This window comes from Miscanthus floridulus, unplaced genomic scaffold, assembly GCF_019320115.1.
Source record: "Miscanthus floridulus cultivar M001 unplaced genomic scaffold, ASM1932011v1 fs_227_4_5, whole genome shotgun sequence".
In the NCBI taxonomy this organism is placed as follows: domain Eukaryota; kingdom Viridiplantae; phylum Streptophyta; class Magnoliopsida; order Poales; family Poaceae; genus Miscanthus; species Miscanthus floridulus.
In genome coordinates, this window is record NW_027096417.1 from 1 (window position 1) to 18,236 (window position 18,236).

Below are 18,236 nucleotides of genomic sequence, written 5' to 3' on the forward strand. Positions count from 1 at the left end.
GAATAGGAGAAGGAGGACTACGACGACGTGGAGAAGAATGTGAAGGAGCATGTGGTAGAAGGGAAGCTCGTCCTGCTACTACACCACCTATAGGTGCATCTGCCTCTGGTGCTGCTGCTCCTCCTCCTGGTCCTACTAGAGGTACCATAATCTCTGTCAAGTCATCTATAATCTTCAGGACTTTATGCTTCTTGTAATACTCAAATGTGTGTTTTGTGACCTTCTCAATCATAAACATGATGTAAGGTGCAAATCCACAGCCCTTGAGGGGCCACTCTCCCACACTCCTGATCTCTGACCAAATAAAGTCAAACACACTGAATGGCTATGCATCAGGTGCCATCCTATGGAGCAGGTTCCTAGAATAATCTACAATGTTGCCCTTGTCTCCTCCCTTGCAGTCAATGGTCTTCCTGAATATCCTGTCTAGGTATCTGTAGGTAGGGTGAAGACCTAGAACCTTCCCCACTGCTCATCTCTCACCTCCTAGTGGGTACATGTGACAGAACCGCCCAATTTATACAAGATCAAGTACAGCTGTCCCCGCTAACACGTTGACACGCACCTACTTTCACTTATATAAACTCGGTAGTCCACCGAGTGTCATGAAGGACATCGGTAAATCAACGTCACAACCAAGATCGCATCATTAAGCAAATACAAATCACATATGTAGAGTTGCAGTGAAAATAATATTATAATTAGGTTCATAAATAATAGTACAAGTTTGAATTTCAAAACCGATTAGTGAAAACAACATAGCTTTCAAATGATTACATTAATATAAGTTCCAAATACATTGCTAGCATAAGTGATATCCTCAGATAAAAGCATATAGATGAGAGATAACATAGAGTCACCGAGCCCACTGGTGGTTAGCCACCATCTTTAGCAAGCCAAAACCTCACCTGCAACATGGTGGGATAAACCCTGAGTACTCGAATGTACTCAGCTAGACTTACCCGTCATAAACCAGAAATAAAATTGACTCCAAGGAGTATGCAAGGCTTTATAAGTGGAGGTAGCTCGACAACAATTTGCATAAAAAGCGATTAACTCAATTATACAATTATAATTCTATTATCAAGTTAATTATGACTATCCATCTCTAAATTAACAACTATCATGTGCCAAACATGTGGTATATCATTTTAAGAGCATTCAATAGTAACCATAGCAGGTATTATAATTTCATGTTCATCCGAACCATCATATTCCATAATACAATTACTACGAGGTTGGTACTAGCCAAGTTTCTCACTATCCGAGAGAGACGGCGATTCGAATTGATTTCAACCAGCTAGGAATTTATTCCTAACACAAACCCAGACATACCTGCGCTAAGGTAGTCTTAGGTCACCTTTAGTACAACTTAAGTACACATTTCGCGGGTTCGCCCAGCGCCGCACAATTAGGGACAACCAAATGCTAGGACGTTCAGGCCCAGCCTGCCCTTAGGCTTAGTCTATGTAACAGAATCGCCCAATTTATACAAGATCAAGTATGGCTATCCCCGCTAACACGTTGACATGCGCATACTTTCACTCATATAAACCCGGTAGTCCGCCGAGTGTCCCGAAAGACCTTGGTAAATCAATATCACAACCAAGATCGCATGATTAAGCAAATACACATCACATACGTAGGGTTGCAGCAAAAAAAATATTACAAATGGGTTCACAAATAATAGTACAAGTTTGGGTTTCAAAACCGCTTAGTGAAAACAACATAGCTTTCAAATGATTACATTAATACAAGTTCCAAATATATTGCTAGCATAAGTGACATCATTCGACAAAAGCATATAGATGAGAAGTAACTATAGAATCACCGAGCCCACCGGCGGTTAGCCACCATCTTCAACAGGCCGAGAACTAGGAGAGACCACGCCCAATGGTCTAGTCTTCATCCCCAGCCGGGAGAAGGCAATACTTGCAACAACTAAAGTAGAACTGGTTATCTGCAATAGGTGGAAAATAAACCCTGAGTACGAGAAGGTACTCAGCTAGACTTACCCGTCAAAACCAGAAATAAAGGACACCAAGGGTCATGCAAGGCTTATGAGGTGGGCTAGCTTGACACAGTTGCATAAAAAGAGCTTATGAATATAGTGACCAATTTAAACTTAGCATCAAGTTTGTCATCATTTACCTATCCACTAGATTAGCACCTGTACTAGAGCACTCCCTTATTAGGAGCAACCAATATTAACCATAGCAGGTATAATAAGCTGTCATCATCATACCATCATTCCTAAATCATTATCTTATTTAGTGTATCTACTTTGGAGATAAGCCCGTCAAGTTCCCACTAACCGGTGAGAGACAACGACTCGAATTGAATTACAACTCAGCTGAGGGGGTATTCCTAACTCTCGCCCTAGCATACTTTGCAAGGGTAGCCGTGGGTCACTTTTGGTACAACTCAGGAACCAATTTCGTGGGTTCGATCAGCGCCAGCACTCTCAGGGATTACCCTTCTGCCAGGACGATTAGGACTTTTAAATCACCTGCCCTTGGACTCATGCCTACGGCTCCCTTCCGAAGCGTACTTTATACTTATCGACTCCCGGCCTGAGTTGAGCTACTCGGCTTCGTGGTCGGTCTCTAGACCCAGCCAACTAAGAGAGAGGCATGCGTTCAACATAAACAGGAAAGGCTCCAAGATTCGGTCCTTGAGCGACATAGACGGAGTCACTGCAAACTGGCAAGCCTCCGCCCGGTCTTCAATTCAAATTAAGACATGTTCTTTTCCACGATAGCAAATATAGCCAACCATGCCATATGTATATCCCTATAGCTCATAGGTGACACGAAATCACCTGACTTCTACCGTATTTAAGCAGGGCTAAGCACTACATGAGCCTGAGCTATATAGGATTCAGGGTATCAATATCTGGACAAGGATTGGATAACCAATGCAGCAAGGGTTTGCATCCAACACCTAAACTTAATGCAACAATATATATATGTAACAATAATACTTTAATTGCATTTTAGAAATTAAGAGGCTTAATATGCTCCGGGGCTTGCCTGGGATCCAACACTAGGTTAGTGTTTATTAGACGACACTCGCTAAGTGAGCATCTCCCGTCCAAGCACTTGCCTAGTCCTTCCATCTTCGGGATATATCCACCAAACCAAATCTTTGGGTTTGGCTCCAACATCGCATCCTTCACGTGGTGCATCTAGCGTACCTAGATGAGATGCAATATACAAGTGCATAAATATGAAGAATAGTACTATGAGACGCATCACAAAATATCAAGCAAGATAAGCATAGTTTACACTAACACACTTAAGTACTTTGCGATGCTTAACTTAAACATCACACAATCTATCATGCTAAGATGGCAAAGAAGACGACAACACCAAGAATGACACAAGTTTCCCAAGATCTCAGGTGCTCTAACTTAGTCACCATTCAAGGCATAAGTCATACTTAACAATAAACAAGCAAACACTATAATTGGAATCTGCCAATTTCTGGATATGCAAACAGCAGCTTACAAGATTTAGCTATAACTGGAGTTACACAAATCCAATAAATGTGGTTCTAGACTTTTTAGAAATCTTATCAAATTATAAACAACTTTGTTGTAAACACCTAAAGCTAATTCTACTATTAAGAAGGCCCCACAATAAGAACAAGGAAACCCTCTTTGGGTTTGGGCAGAAACAGCCACAGAGATTTAAGCAAGTATAACTCAAGATATACTTATCCAAAAATCATGATATTTAGCTTTTTGAAAAGCTTAATAAAAGTACTACAACTCATGTATTATCATAAAGTCATGATTCATAACTTAACTAAGCCAATTAATTCAAGCATGCAGGACTATTCAGAGTTAGAGCAAAGCAATACAGTACATTTGTTATTTTTATAACTCTTAAAATATAAATCTTAAACTTCTGAAATTTTTACCAGACAACAACAATCACCTTATGAGCACTTCATAAAAATTTCACATTTATTTGAGCAAAAGAACTACAGTTATGAAAAAGACAAATACAACTAGCATTAAAAACCTAACTACATAAATCTATTTTTACAGCTAAACTTTTAAACTAAAACATGTAATATTATAGATCTAGTGCATAGATAATTTCACAAGGATTCCAAAAAGTCCTCATTTACTATTTTACGAGTTTTCTACAAATTACTATGAATTTTCAAAGTGGAGCATTCAAATCTGTAAAAACCAAAGAAAAGGAATTGAAATATTGCATCGGGGTCACGCAGCACTCTCCCCATTGTCCAGATCACACCAGTTTTCACCACGCATCAATGTAGTGAAAGCGTAATAGAGTAATAAGCAATGAAATATAGTGACAAGCGTGTGACTAGCCTAACAGCAGGGTGAGCAGGGGTAAGGTTGCGTCAAGGTAAAGGCCATTAAGTAAGCATACTACCATGCAAGTCCTATCATAGTGTGATAAAGTAAAGCAATAGCAGCTCTATATTAGCCATGTGTAATAGGTGCTACGAGATTGGGTGGGATGTGGCACCTTCAGTGTAGTCGTCTCCGTACTCCTCACGGTACTCACGATCCTCGTCCATCCAGTTCTCCTCCGAGTCTGCATACGATCGAATTATAGTCGCGTTAGCGACGTCTATAGAATAGCACAAAGAAGCAATGAAAATTCAAAAGAGCCAAATGCACTCAAATATGGGTTCATTGATTAGAGCTCGATTGAAGATGAATTTTGGTACTGGTCTTGTATTTTTCTGAGTTCGTATGAATTAGTTATAAATTCCCAAAGTTTCAATCATTTCTGAAAATGGGAACAGGCTGAATTAATATCGTGCTGACATGTGCCATGCTCCTGTTGATCCACGTACTCCTTCCACATACTCCTTCCCAGGGTTCAGTTCACGTGCACCAAGTGCTCGGACGTGTGGTTGGTGAGGGAAAATCTCCTTCTCTTCCCCGGCAGTGCTCTCGCCGGCGGTGAGGTCACCAGCGAGCTCTCCGTCCACTCCACTGGCCTCAGCGAAGGTCTCCGACCACTTCACCAGCCTTGACAAGGTCTCAGACCACTTCACCGGCCTTGGCAAAACCTCTCCGACCACTTCTCTAGCTTTGGCAAACTCTCCGTCCACTCCACCGGCCTCGGCGAAGGTCTCCGACCACTTCACTGGTCTCGGCAAGGTCTCAGACCACTTCACCGGCCTCAGCAAAGTCTCAGACCACTTCACCGGCCTCGGCAAAGTCTCAAACCACTTCACCGGCCTCGACAAAGTCTCCGTCCACTCCACCGGCCTCGGCCAACTCTTCGACCACTCCAACGGCCTCAGCAAAACCTCTCCGACCACTTCTCTGGCCTCTGCGAACTCTCCGACAACCCCACTAGCCTCGGCAGACTCTCCATCCACTTTACCGGCCTCGGCGAATTCTCCGACCACTTCGCCAGCCTCGGCAAATAGGCCTCAGCAAAACTCTCATCCGACGGACGAGGCCGAGCCTATCCCGAGAGGGTCGGGCGAGGCGGAGTCGAACCCTTTGCCCTCGGGTGAGGCGGAGTCGCCCTCCAGCCATCGGGTGCAGTGTAGCTGGTGGCTTATAGGCATTGGGCGAGGCGGAACAAAGATCCCTGTTGCTTGGGCGAGGAGCACAGCTAGGCTCTTGTCCATTCGGGAGCTTTTGACGTTGTGCGGCAACGTAGGCTCCGGTGGCTTCTTGCTCGGCTAAGGTGAGCGCAGTGTGTCTCTCGTCATGGCGGAGCCAGACAGGGTGACAACGTCGCCTTTACCGCGATGTAGAAGACGCGGTGGTCTCGCCCTGGTTATGCTCTTGGCCATGGTGGGCGTGCTCGTGTATGTGCGCTCCTGCTCCGATGTACAACGTCATGGCTGGGGTCCTTCTTTTGGCTGATGGTAGCATGCACGGCGTGTCCTAGGTCTCGGCAAGTGTGATCATGGCGGTCTCCCTAGCTAACCAGTTGGGCTAGGCCAGAGCTCGAAGCTTCAGCAAGGTCTCGATCGTGGCGGTGCATGTTCCATTTGGCTAGGGAGGTGGTCTCAGCAAGATGGCTCATCGTAGAGTTCGTGGTGGTAGGATGGCGGTACGGTGGTGAGGCAAGGCCGTGATGAGGTGATGTAGTGCCGTGTTGCTGTAGCTGATCGGGGCGGTGCTCCTGGCTCCAGCGAGGTCCTCCCCGCAGCGGCTTCCTTCTCCATGCCTCCCCTTCTCCACTCGTCCCTCAGCTTAGTGTGCTGGTGCGAACCGCACGGCAGCGATAAGGTGCTAGGGTTCGGGGCTCCTCCTTTTATAGGCCGAGCTCCATGCTTCTCCGATGGCGGAACGGCTAGTGATGCACCGAGCGCATCCGATGGCCTGCGTGAGGTAGCGTAGGCACGGCGCAAGGGGAACAAGGTCATGTGATTTGTGTGACCCTGGGCCCATGCCTGCCATGCTGGTCGGCCTCCGGTCGCGTAGGGAGATTGCGTGGGCGAGGGGAAGAAGATGCTACTATGCTGTCAAGCGAGGTCGGGTCGTCAGGCGCTTGGCGCTATGTGGCTGCATGCTGCGCGTGATGGCTGACGAGCGGGCTCGGCTTGTCAGCGGCTAGTGCGCGTGAAAGGGCAGGCGAGGCGAGGCTGGGCTGACTAGCTTGGGCCGAGCTGCTGGCTGCGAGGCCCTCTCTCTTCATCTTTCTTTTTCCTTTTCTTTTGTTCTTTGTTTGTTTGCTTAAGGCATTTGCTCATCAAAGGGTTAATTAGCAAGCTTAATAGTTGTTTGGCGATTTTTAATTAGCATAACATAAGGCAAAAGAAGAATCCAACTCACAAGTGGTGTTAATATGCATGCAAGGTTCATTTATTTAGGGAACTTAATCACATGTTTATGCCAAGAGTTATGCCATGCTTATGCGTTGACTTGGGTTGGGGTTAGACCTAATGCATCTCTTAGGTTGGGTTAGTATACATGACACTCATCAACACATGGAAGTTTTAAGAAAAATTTTATATTTGGTATTTTTGGTGTATGGATTTTTGGGTTGTTACACAAGGAGTCGGGCCAGACGGAGCCCCGTGGCCTTAGGCGAGACCCTACGGCCTTGGGGTCGGGCGAGACGGAAACCGCGTCCTTGGGGTCGGACGAGACAGAGGCCGCACCCAAGGGATCAGGCGAGATGGAGCCCCGTGGCCTTGGGCGAGACCCCGCAGCCTTGGGGTCGGGCGAGGCCTTTTAATACGTCTTGCTCTATCTAGGGAAGTCAGCGTGGGCGCTAACTTCCTTACTTTGGGTATCCCTACTATCGATACCCGACAAATGGCGATAACCTAATTACCAGGGAGAGCTTCGTCAACAAGGATGGAAGCCTGCGAGACCTGCTCAGGTTGGACACTGCTCCCAGGAGTCTCCATCACCAATGCAATCTGCAAGTCCAACAACATGGCACAAGTTAACTACATATCACCAGAATTGAACCATCGAAATTGAACAAAAAAGCTACTGACAATCACAAAAATAGCTACTGACAATCATAAAATCATTCATTCAATCTAGACAGAACACTGCCTATCACCATATCATAAAATCATTCATTCATTCTATCTACTGAACACTGCAACCACTGAACAAAATCACCAAATCATTCATTCAGTCACAAAATCATTCATTCATTCTAGACAAACACAAAATCACAAACTAGACATGATATATCACCAGATCTAGCATTAATCAATGGCAAGGCAGAAGTGTAGTTCATGGATCTATCATTCTACTGAATAGAGAATGAAGAAAAAGTGAGAGGACAGTGACTGACCTGGGGCGACGACTGGAATATAGGCACTAGGCGGAGCGGCCTTGCTGGCAGCGGGCGCCGGAGCGGGCGGCGAGCGGCGGACTGGGTGGCAGCGGGGAGGTGGGCGACTGGGCGGGCGCTGGGCAGAGCGGTGGCGGCGGGGAGGTGGTGGCGGGAGGAGCGAGGGCGGGCGGAAAAAGTGGCGGCAGGGAGGTGGCAGCCGACGGGAAGGGATGGTCGAGGGCGGGCGGCGGCTGGAGGGAAACTGGCGGCGGCCGCCTGGGCGCGAGGTATGGGAGGCCAGGAGCGGTCGAGCGGAAGCCAAGGGAGGCTGCATCGCTGCAGCCTAGCGTGCGGGAGGCCGGGATTGCAGCTGTGCGAGGGAGGATAAGGGGAACCCTAGAAAGTCCTTTATATACTTGTGCAGCAGGCCCACATGTCAGGCAGGTTCGTAGGTTTGCGGGCACGGATAAGGTATTTTCATACGCGCAAATTTTTTACTCGCGGGCACAAAATCTAACCCGCACCCGTACCCGTGGGTACAAAATGGTATCCGTATCCTCACCCTAACGGGTTTTTACCCGCGGGCACGCGAGTAATTTGTACCTGTTGCCATCCATATACAGTGGCCATGGCGAACTCGATTTGGGGGGAAAATTTATGGTTCCCAAATTGAAGACTCCTTATACCAATTGTTACGATCCTTCACTACTGAGTAGCAATTACAAGGGTATCTGATACAAATTGGGAAGAATTAGATGGAATCTAGACCGGGAAAAGCAGGAATCCGAGGCAGGAAGCAATGAACAGCAGTAGGAAGGGCTCTGACGGAAGGAAGAAGACGACGGGTTTAGTTCTTGCTCGATGCCTTCCTGAAGCTTTCCTTCCTGCCTCATGTACACTGGTCTTCCAGTAGATGGGCCGAGGCCTGCTCCCAAGCCCACTCTTATGCAGTATCACGGCCCACCGCCTAGTACATGACATCAGGATGAGAGTCAGAGGAAGCAGGCGGAGCCAGAAGAGGAGGATCTAGTGTACAGAGATTAAAAGATTAGAGACATCAGACTATGAAGCATGGTTGGTTAGGGAGTATCGCAGGCGGTGGATCGCTGTATATTCTGCTAACTTCGGTTCATTCGATGACACCAGTGAGTTTCCCATCAAACATCCCCTTTTGTGCTGTAACTAGGATTGTTACATGAATAGTTTTAAGTTATGCATATCTTTTGTATCTTCATCATTAATTGTTCATACCTCCTAGAATTAGTACTACCTAATACTACTGTCTACTACCTATGAAGTATTTTCTCATCCAGTAAAGTAAATAGCAAGATAAATGGTAGGATCTTTAGGAGCCCCATCAGTAATTGCAAGATAACATTGATGCCTACACATGCTAATGATCAGCGTCACTGCTGTTGTTATTAGTGTTTCTATCTGAATTGATCTTAACTAATTTGATATGTCCTACAACTATGTGCTGCAAGGCTCGGCCCCATGCGTTTCACAGATGAGCCTGCACCAGGACTACAGTGTCTACCCCATGGACACCCACACCCTACAGGTCTTTTCAGTCAAGGTTGCAGGAATAAAGAGGAGCCTACAGTGGCCAGTTGGTGTGTTCGGTGTCATTGCTGCGCGTGACTGCATTGACAACAACCGCACTATTATCTTCAGCCGCACAAGGGACAGATGCCAAACCCTCACCGCAGAGGTTACTAATATTAATTTTTCACTTATCTTTCATCGTTTTGTTTGCCTCCTGCTATACTTTTTTTAGGGAACTGGAGGAGCAAAAAGCCCCCAAAGAGATTGCATTAAAAAAACAGTTACAAAGTATAACAGGTGCACAGAAAAGAAAGAGAGAGGGAGGACATTTTAAGAAACAAAAAAAGAGAGAGAGAAAATCAAAAGAAGCTTAGCGCCTACACCAGAGCCTGTAACCATTGATCAAACGCTACAGAAAGGGACGGCTTGACTCTGTGCATCAGAAGCAAGAACTCTTTACATAAGAAGCTTTTAGAAGTTCCCAGATTTGCAGGGATCCCTTTAAAGATTAGATCATTTCTTGCCGACCATATTGTCCAGCACATCAAAATTACCACCATCATGAAGAATTGAGATTGCAATCTACTGTTGAAGTGAACCACAATATCAGGGAAGTCTGAGTTGCTAGGTATGTCCAGATTCAGAAAGTTCCAGCACTGAGTGGCAAAATTGCAATGCAGAAAAAGATGTTCTACAGTTTCTTCAACATTCTCATTGCACAATACACAGTTATATGAGTCTAGAACCATGTTCTTTCTTTTCAAAATGTTTCTTGTGCTTAGTCTGTCCTTGATCAATAACCAAAATTTAAACCTTGTGCTTTGGCTGGCAAAAGCAATCCCATAACCATTTGTAAGTGTCGTGTATCTGTGAGTGACCTATCAATTCTTTATAGGCCTTTGGCGATTGGAACCTGGAACCCCAGTTGAACTTCCAAATGTCCTTGTTTTCATTCAGTTGAGTTACTTTCAAGTCCTGTTGCACTCTTTGTAATTGGCCAAAGGCAATTTCTGAGATTGGCAGATGAAACAGCTGATTCACATCCTCTTGTTCTAGAGCAGATTTTGCAGAGATGGATTTATTTTTTGCATATGAGTATAACTCTGGTAGCCTGACTTTCCATGTCTGATTATGCCATTTATCCTGCCATAGCATAACTGTGGAACCATCTTTCACTTCTACCATGGCAAATTCTTTGAATTTAGGAAGGTTTTTCAGATTTTCTCTCCACCAAAAAGAGCCTTTCTTTGTGTGATTTGGCAATTTCCCATTTCTGTAGTATCTATCCCAGACTAGATTAACCCAAGGAATGTCAGACCTATTAAAGAATTTATCCAAGTTCTTCATTAGGAGGGCCTCATTCTGCTTCTTGATATCAATTACCCCCAATCCACCTTGTAGCCTTTGGTGGAGTCTTGGCATTAATATCTGGTCCTCTCCATAAACAGTGCTTTCTAAATTTGTCAATCTGTTTTATGACAGTTTTTTGACAATTCTAGAGAACACATAAAGAAAGATGGGAGTGAGGAGAAAACTGCATTAGTTAGTTCCAGCCTTCCAGCTTGGTTCAAGAAAGATGAAATGCTAGGTATCTGAGCAATTCTTCCTGTTGCTTTTACAAAACTTCCCTCTTGTATCATCAAACCATCGCCCATTAATACAATCCCAACATTTTTGGATTCCAAAATCAGAGCAATACCTCTCGTCCCTTCTGCAAATTCGACTAATTCACCTGACATTATTTCACCAAGACCGATAATACGAGCAATCCCATCCCCCATTTACACTACACGACCGATATTCTCAATCCCTACTTTCTGTGACTCAGATATCGTAATTTTCCACCCAAGTTCTGCCCTTCCTAATTGTCATGCTCAATGTGTATCTTCTTTCACTCGAGTTAGGCTCTTATTTATTTGTGGTGTTGCATGCAGGATCGATATTTAGTACTGTCTGGTCCAAGCCGTGCTGTTATGTGGGAAGATCATGTCTCCATTGAGGTTAAGCTGACAGTGAAGGGAACTACTGAATCTGAGGATAAAAATTTGAGCTTTCTAGCTGTGCCATCATTACTAACCGGTGATACAGGCTATTCTAACCTATTCTGTTGTTACAAAACTAGCAAGCTTAGCACATTGGAATTTACACATATAGTTAGATCTGCGGAGTCCACAATATTTGTGCGAATCATTAATGGTTCATGGCTAGACAGTTTTCGAGGCCAATTTGCTGCCTTTACAACTGGCCGTCGTGACAGAAATTTCAGAAGTACTGATCATAAGAAAATCATCTTACATGACTCTGTTGGTGAGAAGTTTCATGTCAGTGGTGATGGTGAGATCGAGATTTCCCGGCAAGTTGTTTCTGTTGAAAATAGGGGAAATCTAAAAGTTTGCGTCAAGTCATGGGAGGCGACTGAATATGGAAAAAAGGTTATGAAAGATGAATGGGTTTTCAAACCTAAGGAAGACAAGAGAAGCCATGGTGTGTGAAAGGACCTTGATGTCGCTTAGAGGAGGGTGAATAGGCGCTTCTAAAAATTTACAACAAATAAAACTTACAGCGGATTAGTAGAGTGTGCGGCACTGCTGCTCCGTCGCGCGGCACTGCCGCCCTGCAGCACTGCCTCACTGAGAATGAGGCACTGCCGCGCCTGTGCAGACAACTTCAACAGCAGCTACGCTTACAACCTAAAATTAGAGATGTGCATGGAGATGTCCAGTGAAAAGTCCACTAAGTACTTGCAGTCACAAACACACACAACCAAGTAGATCGAGTGGAACACAAATAATGCAAATCAACACAAGAAAAAAGACACTCGATTTATCACGTGGTTCAGCTCGTCACTAAGGCTTGTCTATGTCCACGTTGTTGAGGCAACCACTAAGGCTTGGTCTTTGCAACCCTTATCCTCGTTCTCAAGTCAAGAGAGTGAACTCTTGAGATGAGGGGTTTCCACTAGATCAATGGGGTGATTAACAAACTGTCCCGCGGCTCACCACAAGCATGGGAGCTCGCCGGGCGACGCCTAGCCGTTTAGAAGGCTTCACCTCCAAGAGTAACAAATGCTCAACGGAGGGGTTAGAGAGAGCTCACAAATGACTTGGGAAGGGTTTGGAATGGTTGGAGCATCAGCAGCTCGTCCAGGGGCCATGGGATAGGTATATATAGACCCAATCCCAAAGCTAATCGTTGCAGTTTAAAAACTAGATGTTGTGACCTGTACAGGTGCGGCACTACTGCGAAAATTCGCGGCACTGTCGCAGCTCCCAGAAGCAGCACAAGTCACCTTAAAGAAAACGCCATAACTTTTTACTCCGAACTCCGTTTTCAGTGATCTTGGACTTTTCAGAAAGCTTGTTTCGATGGCTATCCACCCCTGTAGAGAACAAGCCCCAAGATCAACTAGTGCAGGTGCAGTGCTAAGTGTTTTCTCTCATGTTAGCACTTGGATTCGGTTAGTTTGAGCACTTGAGATTTGTCTATGATTCGTATTGCATCTCCCTTAATAGTATGTCATACCTATACTCAAGATCAAGAGAATATAACCATTTCAATCACTTGAGTCTTCAATGTCTTTATATGTCATTTCTTCTCAATATCACTTCATAAGAGGTTGCAATTATCTTTGTCTCATCTCTTCGAGCAAACATACCTTGAGCTTGCGACTTGAACCATTTCTATAGATATGAATTCACCTCAATGGCTTCAAGTCACTTTCACTAATGATTTGATCCTCAACACTGTGGGAGATATACCCCCGGGTACCACAAGATGGTACATGGGCCACACTATCCGAGGTGGCCCGGCCCGTAAGATCAAAGGCGTGCACATCAAGATTACAAGTTGTACTAGATATTGTAATAGTACCAAATTAGACACTTTACTTGTAATCCCTCCTCCTCCAGACTATATAAGGAGAGGCAGGGGTCCCCCTCAGGGAGGACAATCCATCTATACCTCAATACAATACACCAAAGACACAGGATGTAGGGTATTATGTCGATCAGACGGCCCGAACCTATCTAAATCGCTGTCTCTGCGCCTTATGTCACCATCTGGTTCCTGATTACACGCACCGTCTACCGACAATCTACCACCACGGGCACCCCCTCGGTGGACTGCCGACCATATTTCATTGACAGTGGCGCGCCAGGTAGGGGGTGTGCGCGCTGATCCATGGTGAACCAGATGGCGTACCTCAAGACCAATGTCGTTGCGGCAACCCATCTTGCTGCAACGGCCTCCTTCAACAACATCTACGACGAATTGGCGGTGGCGTTCAACATCATAAAGCGGCAGCCACGTCAAATCTATCTACAATGGCGACAAAAGAAGACTATTGAGGATCGACGTTCCCGCTACCTTCACTGTCGTTTCCAGCACTCGACGTCCCACCGTTAGCCGAAAATCCATCATCAAGAACGAAAACATGAAGACGTAAATAGATCGAACAACATGCAGCAACATGCAAGCCGATCAGAACTTGGCTTCTTGCATGTACATGTATCTGCATGCATGCATCGCTCAGGTACAGGAAGATGCATGCATTACGTCAAGATCCGACACTGTGCCGACATACGGGAAGGAGTACAAATCCATCTATAGCAGCGGCAACAACTCTCGAAGATCAAGACCTCGACGTCATCATGGCTCTGACGCAATCAACAGAGGAGGGCTACGAATCAATCTATAGAGGATATAGCTGTGCGGTCTCATGTCCGTCTACAAAGCATGCAACGTCCGTACAGCCATATACAAGCTAATTAATTATTGAGGCTTGCATGCGTGCATACATGAAAGATGCACGGCGACAACTTGGAAGACTGCTCGGCAACTGCTCGGGTTGATCAAGAACCTACCGGGAAGCAGTTTCGGCTACTCAGCCACAGTCGACCATGGACCACGTCGACCACGTCCTGAGCGGCTCCGCCGAGCTCCGACCACCTCGACCACCAGACCACGTCTCGACCACCAGACCACGTCGACCACGTCCCGAGCGGCTCCGCCGAGCTCCGACCACCTCGACCACCAGACCACGTCGCAATGATGATCGCCACGAAGAACGGCGCTATGACAACCTGCGACCACCGTCACAACAGGCCGAAAAGCTCCAGGACCGGACAACTTCATCACCGCCGACCTAGATTTCTATCCAAAGATAAGTACACTTCTAATATTTATATTTAACACAATTTTCATTACGACATTTCTCCACAACGTCCTCGTCATGATTATTCTTCAAATAACGTTTATCCATGTATACAATCTTAAATATAACATACAACTATACTTAATGCAAATTCTCGACCAGTCATGTTGACGCTCGATGCCCTCTAGAGACGGCCCTGTCTCCGGCTCCTCCCTACACATGCACGAGCGTCCGTCCCTCTGCGTTATGGGTGGTCGGCAGCGGCTCCTTAGTGACGCTTTGTTCTTCCTACACGTGCACGGGCTCCGTGCCCCGCGTTATGGTTAACGGGCTAGCTAGGGCTGGAGACTCAGCTATATACTAACTGATCGAGTAGTTTATATTAAGTATAAACACAAACTTCAGCATTAACACTGATGTTTACAAAGCACCAACTGCTTTATCACATCATGCTCATTTGCAAATGACTACTGAGCGTCATACACTATTTCTTCACCACTGATTTTTCTTCATAATTTATTATTTTGTACATCATGTACTACCGTTCTACATATTTATATTGCTAGAATTTTGAGCTATGCTCGGGGACTTCGTCGCTTGCTCCTCGACCTGTGCTCGAGGACTGCCTCGATCACTCTCCGATCACAGCTCAGGGGACTTCGTCGCTCGCTCCTCGACCTGTGCTCAGGGACTGCCTCGATCACTCTCTGACCACGGCTCGGGGACTTCGTCGCTCGCTTCTCGACCTGTGCTCGGGGACTACCTCGATCACTCTCCGACCACAGCTCGAGGACTTCGTCGCTCGCTTCTCGACCTATGCTCGGGGACTGCCTCGATCACTCTCCGACCATAGCTCGGGGACTTCGTTGCTCGCTCCTCGACCTGTGCTCGAGGACTGTCTCGACCACTCTCTGACCACAGCTCGGGGACTTTGCATCTCAACTACATGCGACTGGCGACTCGCATACAGTTGGGATATTCTTTCTTGTTTAGACCTTGCTACAAGGCTCATACCTCGCCTTCCAGCAAGCTCGGGGACTACATCGGTATGATGCATCTGCCGGTGCATCTTGTATCGCCTGAACGATGATTGGATTCTCAACTTAACTGGGAATTCTTTTTAGACTCTGGCACCACGTGTCTACATCACCTACTACCAGGCTCGGGGACTAAGTGGGCACACTTCACCTTGCGGTGAATGTGCTTGTTTTTTGACCACTATGCCTCTGATGATCAAAGACGCTACGCTTCAAGATGCACTTACATTTCTTTTCAGAAATACAAGTGGGCACACTTCCCAGGACGGAAATCTTTTTCTTTCTTCTTAAGAGCACCATACATTCTTCAGACAACCTATTTCTCCGGCGACAACGGTGGTCGGAGATGTTAAGAACTCAAGTCTCACTGTTCGGAGAAGGTTAAAATAGCGTGTCGCATCAGAATACATGGTGCTCAGGGACTAGCTGTGGGGGATATACCCCCGGGTACCACAAGATGGTACATGGGCCACACCATCCGAGGTGGCCCGGCCCATAAGATCAAAGGCGTGCACATCAAGATTACAAGTTGTACTAGATATTGTAATAGTATCAAATTAGACACTTTACTTGTAACCCTCCTCCTCCAGACTATACAAGGAGAGGCAGGGGTCCCCCTCAGGGAGGACAATCCATCTATACCTTAATACAATACACCAAAGACACAGGACATAGGGTATTACATCGATCAGATGGCCCGAACCTGTCTAAATCGCTGTCTCTGTGCCTTGTGTCACCATCTGGTTTCCTGATTACACGCACCGTCTACCGACAATCTACCACCACGGGTACCCCCCTCGGTGGACTGCCGATCATATTTCGTCGACAAACACAGTATGACTCCTCATAGCTTGATTAGTTCTGCGACTCAATACAAGTACTCTCTTCTTTACCTTAGCCATGGTACCTTGGTCTACTAAGCCATCGCTTGCCCTTCACCTCCACTTAGTCCCTCGAAGCCCTTTCCTTTCTATCTTCACCTTATCAAGCCATACTCAAATCACATCATACTAAGCATTCATTAAAAAACTATTTCTTTAATATTATGATCCTTACTTGAATATCTTCTAGACATGAAAGTTCAGATCAATCAAGCTTCAGTTAGACTCACATAGAGACATATATGGATCAACATCAATGTGGTCAAGCCAATTCACGATTCCTTATATTCTCTTTATTTTGACTTGACATTCCTAACACCCACTTCAATCTCTATCTTCACACTTCTAACTTGATCATATTAATGTAAAGTGATTTTTCATATCTTTATCCATACAAGCAAACCAATGTAGAGAACATCTTATACCCATTATACATTGTCTCCTTTGTCATTTCACCTTTGCTTGATATTTTCTCACTTATGCACTCTTGATTCATTCTTCAATCCTTGATCAAAGCTAGTCCACTATCCAACTCTTCTTGTTCATGCAAAGCAAGCCATTATAGAGACCACTCTAAAATCAACTCATGTCTCATTTACCATTTGCCAAATATGCTTGCTTTCATATGATGCTTTGATAATCCACAACATAAGAGCTATTTCATTGATTCTATTTGCATTGTTGTCTTTTGCTTGAACTAGACTATTTTCATAATCTTCTAATACAACGATATACATTTTGGCCTTCATTTCAACACTATGTGGAATATCATCAAGTTTGCCTTCCTGTTGAACCTATATACACTTCTCATTTCACAATTCACAAGTATATGCAATAAACTTCAATTTCCTATTCAACACTTAGCAAACGTGTTAGACCTTTAATGGTGTTGTCATTCAATTCACCAAAACCCACTAAAGGGCTACATGCACTTACAATCTCCCTCTTTTTGGTGATTGATGACAACACAATTAAAGCTTACAAGAGATTGATAAATAATAAGATTTTGAATCCTATGATATAGGGAGCTCCCCCTAAATATGTGCATAGAATGGAATTTCAAATTTTAGGCCTCAAATGCCAAATGCATATATTCAAGATGAAGTGTGGGAAACTCTCCTATATCTTAGCATCCGTGGGGTGCAAGGTGTCATCATGATAAACGTGATGCTCATGATAGTTCATGCACTCAAGAAGTTTCTGAAGCTGTCATATACGGCACTTCCGTGAGTGAGCGCGGCACTGCCTCACAAATAGTAGTCAGAGAAAATAAACAATCCATTATTTAAGGCATGAACATCACACACTAGCATAAACGGTCCTTATCAAGAGCATCAATTTAAACTATCCTTGCACACACCACATAATAAAAATTGAAAAATCTTATATGCCTCTCTTTTATCCCCTTTAAATTCACATATCAATCTCTCCCCTTACACTCTCTCCCAATATTTCTCCCCCTTTGGCATTAATCTCCAAAAAGGATCTCCCCACCAAAAGGAAGAAATGATGGTAGAAAAGTGAGGGCAGGAGGTAGGTAAAAGTTTAGCATATAGGATTTCTCTCCTGAGTTTTCTACCAAATAAAGTATGCAACACTTTAAGTCAAAATTCTTGAAGTCTGCATATTTAGCTCATTCCTCACTTAGATGACGCTTTTAACTTGAGACTAACTCATGCCATCACCACAAGAGATATCAACCAAATATCTAAAGAATTCTCTAATCGTCACCACAAGAACAAACTCATGGTGTGACTCAAAATATTGCATACACATGCACACACTAGCATGTAAGGGCCTAGATGCACAAAGGTAGTACAAGAGTTTATGGAGCGATATACCTTTATTCTAAGCCTCATAATCTCCA

General features: G+C 45.1%; 1 pseudogene; it reads left to right on the forward strand.

The window, feature by feature from the left end:
• The first annotated feature begins 8,553 nt into the window (after nt 1-8,553).
• LOC136530891 (uncharacterized) lies at nt 8,554-11,791 on the forward strand (annotated as a pseudogene).
• The last annotated feature ends 6,445 nt before the right edge of the window (nt 11,792-18,236 follow it).